Source organism: Amblyomma mixtum, chromosome 8 (genome assembly GCF_055824585.1).
Source record: "Amblyomma mixtum isolate Tamu chromosome 8, ASM5582458v1, whole genome shotgun sequence".
Classification (NCBI taxonomy): domain Eukaryota; kingdom Metazoa; phylum Arthropoda; class Arachnida; order Ixodida; family Ixodidae; genus Amblyomma; species Amblyomma mixtum.
This window is the reverse complement of record NC_143019.1, coordinates 144628260-144642072: the sequence shown is the minus strand read 5'-3', so window position 1 is coordinate 144642072 and position 13813 is coordinate 144628260.

The following is a 13813-nucleotide window of genomic DNA, read 5'->3' as shown; positions in this document are numbered from 1 at the left end:
TTCCTGTTTTCTGTTCGCGCTGCTGATACATATGGATGGCAACCAACTAGAACGGCAGATGGTGTTATTCAACTTCATTTCTCTTTCAGCGCTCTGTACTATCTGTTCCTCCTTCTTGCTTTGTGTTCGCACTGCTGATTCATATGGATCGCAACTAACTATTACGGCAGATGGTGTTATTCAAGTAAATTTCTTCTTCATGTTCAGCGCTCTGTACTATCTTCTCTTCCTTCCTGTTTTCTGTTCGCGCTGCTGATTCATATGGATGGCAACCAACTAGCCCGGCAGATGGTGTTATTCAAGTTCATTTCTCTTTCAGTGCTCTGTACTATCTTTTTCTCCTTTTTGCTTTGTGTTCGCGCTGCTGATTCGTATGGATCGCAACCAACTAGAACGGCAGATGGTGTTATTCAAGTTCATTTCTCTTTCAGCGCTCTGTACTATCTGTTCCTCCTTCTTGCTTTGTGTTCGCACTGCTGATTCATATGGATCGCAACCAACTATTACGGCAGATGGTGTTATTCAAGTAAATTTCTTGTTCATGTTCAGCGCTCTGTACTATCTTCTCCTCCTTCCTGTTTTCTGTTCGCGCTGCTGATTCGTATGGATGGCAACCAGCTAGCCCGGCAGATGGTGTTATTCAAGTTCATTTCTCTTTCAGCGCTCTGTACTATCTTTTTCTCCTTTTTGCTTTGTGTTCGCGCTGCTGATTCATATGGATCGCAACCAACTAGAACGGCAGATGGTGTTATTCAAGTTCATTTCTCTTTCAGCGCTCTGTACTATCTGTTCCTCCTTCTTCCTTTGTGTTCGCACTGCTGATTCATATGGATCGCAACCAACTATTACGGCAGATGGTGTTATTCAAGTAAATTTCTTGTTCATGTTCAGCGCTCTGTACTATCTTCTCTTCCTTCCTGTTTTCTGTTCGCGCTGCTGATTCGTATGGATGGCAACCAACTAGCCCGGCAGATGGTGTTATTCAAGTTCATTTCTCTTTCAGCGCTCTGTACTATCTGTTCCTCCTTCTTCCTTTGTGTTCGCACTGCTGATTCATATGGATCGCAACCAACTATTACGGCAGATGGTGTTATTCAAGTAAATTTCTTGTTCATGTTCAGCGCTCTGTACTATCTTCTCTTCCTTCCTGTTTTCTGTTCGCGCTGCTGATTCGTATGGATGGCAACCAACTAGCCCGGCAGATGGTGTTATTCAAGTTCATTTCTCTTTCAGCGCTCTGTACTATCTGTTCCTCCTTCTTCCTTTGTGTTCGCACTGCTGATTCATATGGATCGCAACCAACTATTACGGCGGATGGTGTTATTCAAGTAAATTTCTTGTTCATGTTCAGCGCTCTGTACTATCTTCTCTTCCTTCCTGTTTTCTGTTCGCACTGCTGATTCATATGGATCGCAACCAACTAGAACGGCAGATGGTGTTATTCAAGTTCATTTCTCTTTCAGCGCTCTGTACTATCTGTTCCTCCTTCTTCCTTTGTGTTCGCACTGCTGATTCATATGGATCGCAACCAACTATAACGTCAGATGGTGTTATTCAAGTAAATTTCTGGTTCAGTTTCAGCGCTCTGTATTATTTTCTCCTCCTTCCTGTTTTCTGTTCGCGCTGCTGATTCATATGGATGGCAACCAAGTAGCCCGGCAGATGGTGTTATTCAAGTTAATTTCTCTTTCAGCGCTCTGTACTATCTTTTCATCCTTCTTGCTTTGTGTTCGCACTGCTGATTCATATGGTTCGCAACCAACTAGAACGGCGGATGGTGTTATTCAAGTAAATTTCTGGTTCATGTTCAGCGCTCCGTACTATCTTCTCGTCCTTCCTGTTTTCTGTTCGCGCTGCTGACTCATATAGATGGCAACCAACTAGCCCGGCAGAAGGTGTTATTCAAGTTCATTTCTCTTTCAGCGCTCTGTACTATCTTTTCCTCCTTCTTGCTTTGTGTTCGCACTGCTGATTCATATGGATCGCAACCAACTATAACGGCAGATGGTGTTATTCAAGTAAGTTTCTGGTTCATGTTCAGCGCTCTGTACTATTTCCTCCTCCTTCCTGTTTTCTGTTCGCGCTGCTGATTCATATGGATGGCAACCAACTAGCCCGGCAGATGGTGTTATTCAAGTTCATTTCTCTTTCAGCGCTCTGTACTATCTTTTTCTCCTTCTTGCTTTGTGTTCGCACTGCTGATTCATATGGATCACAACCAACTATTACGACAGATGGTGTTATTCAAGTAAATTTCTTGTTCATGTTCAGCGCTCTGTACTATCTTCTCTTCCTTCCTGTTTTCTGTTCGCGCTGCTGATTCGTATGGATGGCAACCAGCTAGCCCGGCAGATGGTGTTATTCAAGATGAAATAAAAACTGGTATGGCGCAAGAAACGGGGACACAGAAGGCACACAAAACACAGGACTGACGCCAACTTTCAACTGGGGTTTATTGCACCAAGCCTGCCTTTTATACCACAACCAAGCCATATCAACGAAAGCGTAAACGTTGTACATATAAAACGGCAATTCATGCGACAACTGGCAATAAAGTAACGCTGATCATAACAATCTAATCTAAACAGAGCTTGGGAGGCCAACTTATTTTCTGGCCAGCAGAAACACATCAACCAAGGCAAAAAAGAAAAAAGAAACAAGTTGGAAAGAAAATAAGTTGGCCTCCCAAGCTCTGTTTAGATTAGATTGTTATGATCAGCGTTACTTTATTGCCAGTTGTCGCATGAATTGCCGTTTTATATGTACAACGTTTACGCTTTCGTTGATATGGCTTGGTTGTGGTATAAAAGGCAGGCTTGGTGCAATAAACCCCAGTTGAAAGTTGGCGTCAGTCCTGTGTTTTGTGTGCCTTCTGTGTCCCCGTTTCTTGCGCCATACCAGTTTTTATTTCATCATGAACCAACTCGCCCAAACTAGAGTTTTACGTGTTATTCAAGTTCATTTCTCTTTCAGCGCTCTGTACTATCTGTTCCTCCTTCTTGCTTTGTGTTCGCACTGCTGATTCATATAGATCGCAACCAACTAGAACGGCGGATGGTGTTATTCAAGTAAATTTCTTGTTCATGTTCAGCGCTCTGTACTATCTTCTCTTCCTTCCTGTTTTCTGTTCGCGCTGCTGATTCGTATGGATGGCAACCAACTAGCCCGGCAGATGGTGTTATTCAAGTTCATTTCTCTTTCAGCGCTCTGTACTATCTGTTCCTCCTTCTTGCTTTGTGTTCGCACTGCTGATTCATATGGATCGCAACCAACTATTACGGCAGATGGTGTTATTCAAGTAAATTTCTTGTTCATGTTCAGCGTTCTGTACTATCTTCTCTTCCTTCCTGTTTTCTGTTCGCGCTGCTGATACATATGGATGGCAACCAACTAGAACGGCAGATGGTGTTATTCAACTTCATTTCTCTTTCAGCGCTCTGTACTATCTGTTCCTCCTTCTTGCTTTGTGTTCGCACTGCTGATTCATATGGATCGCAACCAACTATTACGGCAGATGGTGTTATTCAAGTAAATTTCTTGTTCATGTTCAGCGCTCTGTACTATCTTCTCTTCCTTCCTGTTTTCTGTTCGCGCTGCTGATTCATATGGATGGCAGCCAACTAGCCCGGCAGATGGTGTTATTCAAGTTCATTTCTCTTTCAGCGCTCTGTACTATCTTTTTCTCCTTTTTGCTTTGTGTTCGCGCTGCTGATTCATATGGATCGCAACCAACTAGAACGGCAGATGGTGTTATTCAAGTTCATTTCTCTTTCAGCGCTCTGTACTATCTGTTCCTCCTTCTTGCTTTGTGTTCGCACTGCTGATTCATATGGATCGCAACCAACTATTACGGCAGATGGTGTTATTCAAGTAAATTTCTTGTTCATATTCAGCGCTCTGTACTATCTTCTCCTCCTTCCTGTTTTCTGTTCGCGCTGCTGATTCGTATGGATGGCAACCAGCTAGCCCGGCAGATGGTGTTATTCAAGTTCATTTCTCTTTCAGCGCTCTGTACTATCTTTTTCTCCTTTTTGCTTTGTGTTCGCGCTGCTGATTCATATGGATCGCAACCAACTAGAACGGCAGATGGTGTTATTCAAGTTCATTTCTCTTTCAGCGCTCTGTACTATCTGTTCCTCCTTCTTCCTTTGTGTTCGCACTGCTGATTCATATGGATCGCAACCAACTATTACGGCAGATGGTGTTATTCAAGTAAATTTCTTGTTCATGTTCAGCGCTCTGTACTATCTTCTCTTCCTTCCTGTTTTCTGTTCGCGCTGCTGATTCGTATGGATGGCAACCAACTAGCCCGGCAGATGGTGTTATTCAAGTTCATTTCTCTTTCAGCGCTCTGTACTATCTGTTCCTCCTTCTTCCTTTGTGTTCGCACTGCTGATTCATATGGATCGCAACCAACTATTACGGCAGATGGTGTTATTCAAGTAAATTTCTTGTTCATGTTCAGCGCTCTGTACTATCTTCTCTTCCTTCCTGTTTTCTGTTCGCGCTGCTGATTCGTATGGATGGCAACCAACTAGCCCGGCAGATGGTGTTATTCAAGTTCATTTCTCTTTCAGCGCTCTGTACTATCTGTTCCTCCTTCTTCCTTTGTGTTCGCACTGCTGATTCATATGGATCGCAACCAACTATTACGGCGGATGGTGTTATTCAAGTAAATTTCTTGTTCATGTTCAGCGCTCTGTACTATCTTCTCTTCCTTCCTGTTTTCTGTTCGCACTGCTGATTCATATGGATCGCAACCAACTAGAACGGCAGATGGTGTTATTCAAGTTCATTTCTCTTTCAGCGCTCTGTACTATCTGTTCCTCCTTCTTCCTTTGTATTCGCACTGCTGATTCATATGGATCGCAACCAACTATTACGGCGGATGGTGTTATTCAAGTAAATTTCTTGATCATGTTCAGCGCTCTGTACTATCTTCTCTTCCTTCCTGTTTTCTGTTCGCGCTGCTGATTCGTATGGATGGCAACCAACTAGCCCGGCAGATGGTGTTATTCAAGTTCATTTCTTTTTCAGCGCTCTGTACTATCTGTTCCTCCTTCTTCCTTTGTGTTCGCACTGCTGATTCATATGGATCGCAACCAACTATTACGGCGGATGGTGTTATTCAAGTAAATTTCTTGTTCATGTTCAGCGCTCTGTACTATCTTCTCTTCCTTCCTGTTTTCTTTTTGCGCTGCTGATTCGTATGGATGGCAACCAACTAGCCCGGCAGATGGTGTTATTCAAGTTCATTTCTCTTTCAGGGCTCTGTACTATCTGTTCCTCCTTCTTCCTTTGTGTTCGCACTGCTGATTCATATGGATCGCAACCAACTATTACGGCAGATGGTGTTATTCAAGTAAATTTCTTGTTCATGTTCAGCGCTCTGTACTATCTTCTCTTCCTTCCTGTTTTCTGTTCGCGCTGCTGATTCGTATGGATGGCAACCAACTAGCCCGGCAGATGGTGTTATTCAAGTTCATTTCTCTTTCAGCGCTCTGTACTATCTTTTTCTCCTTTTTGCTTTGTGTTCGCGCTGCTGATTCATATGGATCGCAACCAACTAGAACGGCAGATGGTGTTATTCAAGTAAATTTCTTGTTCATGTTCAGCGCTCTGTACTATTTTCTCCTCCTTCCTGTTTTCTGTTCGCGCTGCTGATTCATATGGATGGCAACCAACTAGCCCGGCAGATGGTGTTATTCAAGTTCATTTCTCTTTCAGCGCTCTGTACTATCTTTTCCTCCTTCTTGCTTTGTGTTCGTACTGCTGATTCATATAAACCGACACCAACTAGAACGGCGAATGGTGTTATTCAAGTAAATTTCTGGTTCATGTTCAGCGCTCCGTACTATCTTCTCCTCCTTCCTGTTTTCTGTTCGCGCTGCTGATTCATATAGATGGCAACCAACTAGCCCGGCAGATGGTGTTATTCAAGTTCATTTCTCTTTCAGCGCTCTGTACTATCTTTTAGTCCTTCTTGCTTTGTGTTCGCACTGCTGATTCATATGGATCGCAACCAACTATAACGTCAGATGGTGTTATTCAAGTAAATTTCTGGTTCATGTTCAGCGCTCTGTATTATTTTCTCCTCCTTCCTGTTTTCTGTTCGCGCTGCTGATTCATATAGATGGCAAACAACTAGCCCGGCAGATGGTGTTATTCAAAATCAGTTCTCTTTGAGCGCTCTGTACTATCTTTTCCTCCTTCTTTTTTTGTGTTCGCACTGCTGATCCATATGGATCGCAACCAACTAGAACGGCGGATGGTGTTATTCAAGTAAATTTCTTGTTCATGTTCCGCGCTCTGTACTATCTTCTCCTCCTTCCTGTTTTCTGTTCGCGCTGCTGATACATATGGATGGCAACCAACTAGCCCGGCAGATGGTGTTATTCAAGTTCATTTGTCTTTCAGTGCTCAGTACTATCTTTTCCTCCTTCTTGCTTTGTGTTCGCACTGCTGATTCATATGGATCGCAACCAACTATAACGGCAGATGGTGTTATTCAAGTAAGTTTCTGGTTCATGTTCAGCGCTCTGTACTATTTCCTCCTCCTTCCTGTTTTCTGTTCGCGCTGCTGATTCATATGGATGGCAACCAACTAGCCCGGCAGATGGTGTTATTCAAGTTCATTTCTCTTTCAGCGCTCTGTACTATCTTTTTCTCCTTTTTGCTTTGTGTTCGCGCTGCTGATTCGTATGGATCGCAACCAACTAGAACGGCAGATTGTGTTATTCAAGTTCATTTCTCTTTCAGCGCTCTGTACTATCTTTTTCTCCTTCTTGCTTTGTGTTCGCACTGCTGATTCATATGGATCACAACCAACTATTACGACAGATGGTGTTATTCAAGTAAATTTCTTGTTCATGTTCAGCGCTCTGTACTATCTTCTCTTCCTTCCTGTTTTCTGTTCGCGCTGCTGATTCGTATGGATGGCAACCAGCTAGCCCGGCAGATGGTGTTATTCAAGTTCATTTCTCTTTCAGCGCTCTGTACTATCTGTTCCTCCTTCTTGCTTTGTGTTCGCACTGCTGATTCATATAGATCGCAACCAACTAGAACGGCGGATGGTGTTATTCAAGTAAATTTCTTGTTCATGTTCCGCGCTCTGTACTATCTTCTCCTCCTTCCTGTTTTCTGTTCGCGCTGCTGATTCGCATGGATGGCAACCAGCTAGCCCGGCAGATGGTGTTATTCAAGTTCATTTCTCTTTCAGCGCTCTGTACTATCTTTTTCTCCTTTTTGCTTTGTGTTCGCGCTGCTGATTCATATGGATCGCAACCAACTAGAACGGCAGATGGTGTTATTCAAGTTCATTTCTCTTTCAGCGCTCTGTACTATCTGTTCCTCCTTCTTGCTTTGTGTTCGCACTGCTGATTCATATGGATCGCAACCAACTATTACGGCAGATGGTGTTATTCAAGTAAATTTCTTGTTCATGTTCAGCGCTCTGTACTATCTTCTCTTCCTTCCTGTTTTCTGTTCGCGCTGCTGATTCGTATGGATGGCAACCAACTAGCCCGGCAGATGGTGTTATTCAAGTTCATTTCTCTTTCAGCGCTCTGTACTATCTGTTCCTACTTCTTGCTTTGTGTTCGCACTGCTGATTCATATGGATCGCAACCAACTATTACGGCAGATGGTGTTATTCAAGTAAATTTCTTGTTCATGTTCAGCGCTCTGTACTATCTTCTCTTCCTTCCTGTTTTCTGTTCGCGCTGCTGATACATATGGATGGCAACCAACTAGAACGGCAGATGGTGTTATTCAACTTCATTTCTCTTTCAGCGCTCTGTACTATCTGTTCCTCCTTCTTGCTTTGTGTTCGCACTGCTGATTCATATGGATCGCAACCAACTATTACGGCAGATGGTGTTATTCAAGTAAATTTCTTGTTCATGTTCAGCGCTCTGTACTATCTTCTCTTCCTTCCTGTTTTCTGTTCGCGCTGCTGATTCATATGGATGGCAACCAACTAGCCCGGCAGATGGTGTTATTCAAGTTCATTTCTCTTTCAGCGCTCTGTACTATCTTTTTCTCCTTTTTGCTTTGTGTTCGCGCTGCTGACTCATATGGATCGCAACCAACTAGAACGGCAGATGGTGTTATTCAAGTTCATTTCTCTTTCAGCGCTCTGTATTATCTGTTCCTCCTTCTTGCTTTGTGTTCGCACTGCTGATTCATATGGATCGCAACCAACTATTACGGCAGATGGTGTTATTCAAGTAAATTTCTTGTTCATGTTCAGCGCTCTGTACTATCTTCTCTTCCTTCCTGTTTTCTGTTCGCGCTGCTGATTCGTATGGATGGCAACCAGCTAGCCCGGCAGATGGTGTTATTCAAGTTCATTTCTCTTTCAGCGCTCTGTACTATCTGTTCCTCCTTCTTGCTTTGTGTTCGCACTGCTGATTCATATGGATCGCAACCAACTAGAACGGCGGATGGTGTTATTCAAGTAAATTTCTTGTTCATGTTCCGCGCTCTGTACTATCTTCTCCTCCTTCCTGTTTTCTGTTCGCGCTGCTGATTCGTATGGATGGCAACCAGCTAGCCCGGCAGATGGTGTTATTCAAGTTCATTTCTCTTTCAGCGCTCTGTACTATCTTTTTCTCCTTTTTGCTTTGTGTTCGCGCTGCTGATTCATATGGATCGCAACCAACTAGAACGGCAGATGGTGTTATTCAAGTTCATTTCTCTTTCAGCGCTCTGTACTATCTGTTCCTCCTTCTTCCTTTGTGTTCGCACTGCTGATTCATATGGATCGCAACCAACTATTACGGCAGATGGTGTTATTCAAGTAAATTTCTTGTTCATGTTCAGCGCTCTGTACTATCTTCTCTTCCTTCCTGTTTTCTGTTCGCGCTGCTGATTCGTATGGATGGCAACCAACTAGCCCGGCAGATGGTGTTATTCAAGTTCATTTCTCTTTCAGCGCTCTGTACTATCTGTTCCTCCTTCTTCCTTTGTGTTCGCACTGCTGATTCATATGGATCGCAACCAACTATTACGGCAGATGGTGTTATTCAAGTAAATTTCTTGTTCATGTTCAGCGCTCTGTACTATCTTCTCTTCCTTCCTGTTTTCTGTTCGCGCTGCTGATTCGTATGGATGGCAACCAACTAGCCCGGCAGATGGTGTTATTCAAGTTCATTTTTCTTTCAGCGCTCTGTACTATCTGTTCCTCCTTCTTCCTTTGTGTTCGCACTGCTGATTCATATGGATCGCAACCAACTATTACGGCGGATGGTGTTATTCAAGTAAATTTCTTGTTCATGTTCAGCGCTCTGAACTATCTTCTCTTCCTTCCTGTTTTCTGTTCGCGCTGCTGATTCGTATGGATGGCAACCAACTATCCCGGCAGATGGTGTTATTCAAGTTCATTTCTCTTTCAGCGCTCTGTACTATCTGTTCCTCCTTCTTCCTTTGTGTTCGCACTGCTGATTCATATGGATCGCAACCAACTAGAACGGCAGATGGTGTTATTCAAGTTCATTTCTCTTTCAGCGCTCTGTACTATCTGTTCCTCCTTCTTCCTTTGTGTTCGCACTGCTGATTCATATGGATCGCAACCAACTATTACGGCGGATGGTGTTATTCAAGTAAATTTCTTGTTCATGTTCAGCGCTCTGTACTATCTTCTCTTCCTTCCTGTTTTCTGTTCGCGCTGCTGATTCGTATGGATGGCAACCAACTAGCCCGGCAGATGGTGTTATTCAAGTTCATTCCTCTTTCAGCGCTCTGTACTATCTACTCCTCCTTCTTCCTTTGTGTTCGCACTGCTGATTCATATGGATCGCAACCAACTATTACGGCGGATGGTGTTATTCAAGTAAATTTCTTGTTCATGTTCAGCGCTCTGTACTATCTTCTCTTCCTTCCTGTTTTCTGTTCGCGCTGCTGATTCGTATGGATGGCAACCAACTAGCCCGGCAGATGGTGTTATTCAAGTTCATTTCTCTTTCAGCGCTCTGTACTATCTGTTCCTCCTTCTTCCTTTGTGTTCGCACTGCTGATTCATATGGATCGCAACCAACTAGAACGGCAGATGGTGTTATTCAAGTTCATTTCTCTTTCAGCGCTCTGTACTATCTGTTCCTCCTTCTTCCTTTGTGTTCGCACTGCTGATTCATATGGATCGCAACCAACTAGAACGGCAGATGGTGTTATTCAAGTTCATTTCTCTTTCAGCGCTCTGTACTATCTGTTCCTCCTTCTTCCTTTGTGTTCGCACTGCTGATTCATATGGATCGCAACCAACTATTACGGCGGATGGTGTTATTCAAGTAAATTTCTTGTTCCTGTTCAGCGCTCTGTACTATCTTCTCTTCCTTCCTGTTTTCTTTTCGCGCTGCTGATTCGTATGGATGGCAACCAACTAGCCCGGCAGATGGTGTTATTCAAGTTCATTTCTCTTTCAGGGCTCTGTACTATCTGTTCCTCCTTCTTCCTTTGTGTTCGCACTGCTGATTCATATGGATCGCAACCAACTATTACGGCAGATGGTGTTATTCAAGTAAATTTCTTGTTCATGTTCAGCGCTCTGTACTATCTTCTCTTCCTTCCTGTTTTCTGTTCGCGCTGCTGATTCGTATGGATGGCAACCAACTAGCCCGGCAGATGGTGTTATTCAAGTTCATTTCTCTTTCAGCGCTCTGTACTATCTTTTTCTCCTTTTTGCTTTGTGTTCGCGCTGCTGATTCATATGGATCGCAACCAACTAGAACGGCAGATGGTGTTATTCAAGTAAATTTCTTGTTCATGTTCAGCGCTCTGTACTATTTTCTCCTCCTTCCTGTTTTCTGTTCGCGCTGCTGATTCATATGGATGGCAACCAACTAGCCCGGCAGATGGTGTTATTCAAGTTCATTTCTCTTTCAGCGCTCTGTACTATCTTTTCCTCCTTCTTGCTTTGTGTTCGTACTGCTGATTCATATAAACCGACACCAACTAGAACGGCGGATGGTGTTATTCAAGTAAATTTCTGGTTCATGTTCAGCGCTCCGTACTATCTTCTCCTCCTTCCTGTTTTCTGTTCGCGCTGCTGATTCATATAGATGGCAACCAACTAGCCCGGCAGATGGTGTTATTCAAGTTCATTTCTCTTTCAGCGCTCTGTACTATCTTTTAGTCCTTCTTGCTTTGTGTTCGCACTGCTGATTCATATGGATCGCAACCAACTATAACGTCAGATGGTGTTATTCAAGTAAATTTCTGGTTCATGTTCAGCGCTCTGTATTATTTTCTCCTCCTTCCTGTTTTCTGTTCGCGCTGCTGATTCATATAGAAGGCAAACAACTAGCCCGGCAGATGGTGTTATTCAAAATCAGTTCTCTTTGAGCGCTCTGTACTATCTTTTCCTCCTTCTTTCTTTGTGTTCGCACTGCTGATTCATATGGATCGCAACCAACTAGAACGGCGGATGGTGTTATTCAAGTAAATTTCTTGTTCATGTTCCGCGCTCTGTACTATCTTCTCCTCCTTCCTGTTTTCTGTTCGCGCTGCTGATACATATGGATGGCAACCAACTAGCCCGGCAGATGGTGTTATTCAAGTTCATTTGTCTTTCAGTGCTCAGTACTATCTTTTCCTCCTTCTTGCTTTGTGTTCGCACTGCTGATTCATATGGATCGCAACCAACTATAACGGCAGATGGTGTTATTCAAGTAAGTTTCTGGTTCATGTTCAGCGCTCTGTACTATTTCCTCCTCCTTCCTGTTTTCTGTTCGCGCTGCTGATTCATATGGATGGCAACCAACTAGCCCGGCAGATGGTGTTATTCAAGTTCATTTCTCTTTCAGCGCTCTGTACTATCTTTTTCTCCTTTTTGCTTTGTGTTCGCGCTGCTGATTCGTATGGATCGCAACCAACTAGAACGGCAGATTGTGTTATTCAAGTTCATTTCTCTTTCAGCGCTCTGTACTATCTTTTTCTCCTTCTTGCTTTGTGTTCGCACTGCTGATTCATATGGATCACAACCAACTATTACGACAGATGGTGTTATTCAAGTAAATTTCTTGTTCATGTTCAGCGCTCTGTACTATCTTCTCTTCCTTCCTGTTTTCTGTTCGCGCTGCTGATTCGTATGGATGGCAACCAGCTAGCCCGGCAGATGGTGTTATTCAAGTTCATTTCTCTTTCAGCGCTCTGTACTATCTGTTCCTCCTTCTTGCTTTGTGTTCGCACTGCTGATTCATATAGATCGCAACCAACTAGAACGGCGGATGGTGTTATTCAAGTAAATTTCTTGTTCATGTTCCGCGCTCTGTACTATCTTCTCCTCCTTCCTGTTTTCTGTTCGCGCTGCTGATTCGCATGGATGGCAACCAGCTAGCCCGGCAGATGGTGTTATTCAAGTTCTTTTCTCTTTCAGCGCTCTGTACTATCTGTTCCTCCTTCTTGCTTTGTGTTCGCACTGCTGATTCATATGGATCGCAACCAACTAGAACGGCGGATGGTGTTATTCAAGTAAATTTCTTGTTCATGTTCCGCGCTCTGTACTATCTTCTCCTCCTTCCTGTTTTCTGTTCGCGCTGCTGATTCGTATGGATGGCAACCAGCTAGCCCGGCAGATGGTGTTATTCAAGTTCATTTCTCTTTCAGCGCTCTGTACTATCTTTTTCTCCTTTTTGCTTTGTGTTCGCGCTGCTGATTCATATGGATCGCAACCAACTAGAACGGCAGATGGTGTTATTCAAGTAAATTTCTTGTTCATGTTCCGCGCTCTGTACTATCTTCTCCTCCTTCCTGTTTTCTGTTCGCGCTGCTGATTCGTATGGATGGCAACCAGCTAGCCCGGCAGATGGTGTTATTCAAGTTCATTTCTCTTTCAGCGCTCTGTACTATCTTTTTCTCCTTTTTGCTTTGTGTTCGCGCTGCTGATTCATATGGATCGCAACCAACTAGAACGGCAGATGGTGTTATTCAAGTTCATTTCTCTTTCAGCGCTCTGTACTATCTGTTCCTCCTTCTTCCTTTGTGTTCGCACTGCTGATTCATATGGATCGCAACCAACTATTACGGCAGATGGTGTTATTCAAGTAAATTTCTTGTTCATGTTCAGCGCTCTGTACTATCTTCTCTTCCTTCCTGTTTTCTGTTCGCGCTGCTGATTCGTATGGATGGCAACCAACTAGCCCGGCAGATGGTGTTATTCAAGTTCATTTCTCTTTCAGCGCTCTGTACTATCTGTTTTTCCTTCTTCCTTTGTGTTCGCACTGCTGATTCATATGGATCGCAACCAACTATTACGGCAGATGGTGTTATTCAAGTAAATTTCTTGTTCATGTTCAGCGCTCTGTACTATCTTCTCTTCCTTCCTGTTTTCTGTTCGCGCTGCTGATTCGTATGGATGGCAACCAACTAGCCCGGCAGATGGTGTTATTCAAGTTCATTTTTCTTTCAGCGCTCTGTACTATCTGTTCCTCCTTCTTCCTTTGTGTTCGCACTGCTGATTCATATGGATCGCAACCAACTATTACGGCGGATGGTGTTATTCAAGTAAATTTCTTGTTCATGTTCAGCGCTCTGTACTATCTTCTCTTCCTTCCTGTTTTCTGTTCGCGCTGCTGATTCGTATGGATGGCAACCAACTATCCCGGCAGATGGTGTTATTCAAGTTCATTTCTCTTTCAGCGCTCTGTACTATCTGTTCCTCCTTCTTCCTTTGTGTTCGCACTGCTGATTCATATGGATCGCAACCAACTAGAACGGCAGATGGTGTTATTCAAGTTCATTTCTCTTTCAGCGCTCTGTACTATCTGTTCCTCCTTCTTCCTTTGTGTTCGCACTGCTGATTCATATGGATCGCAAC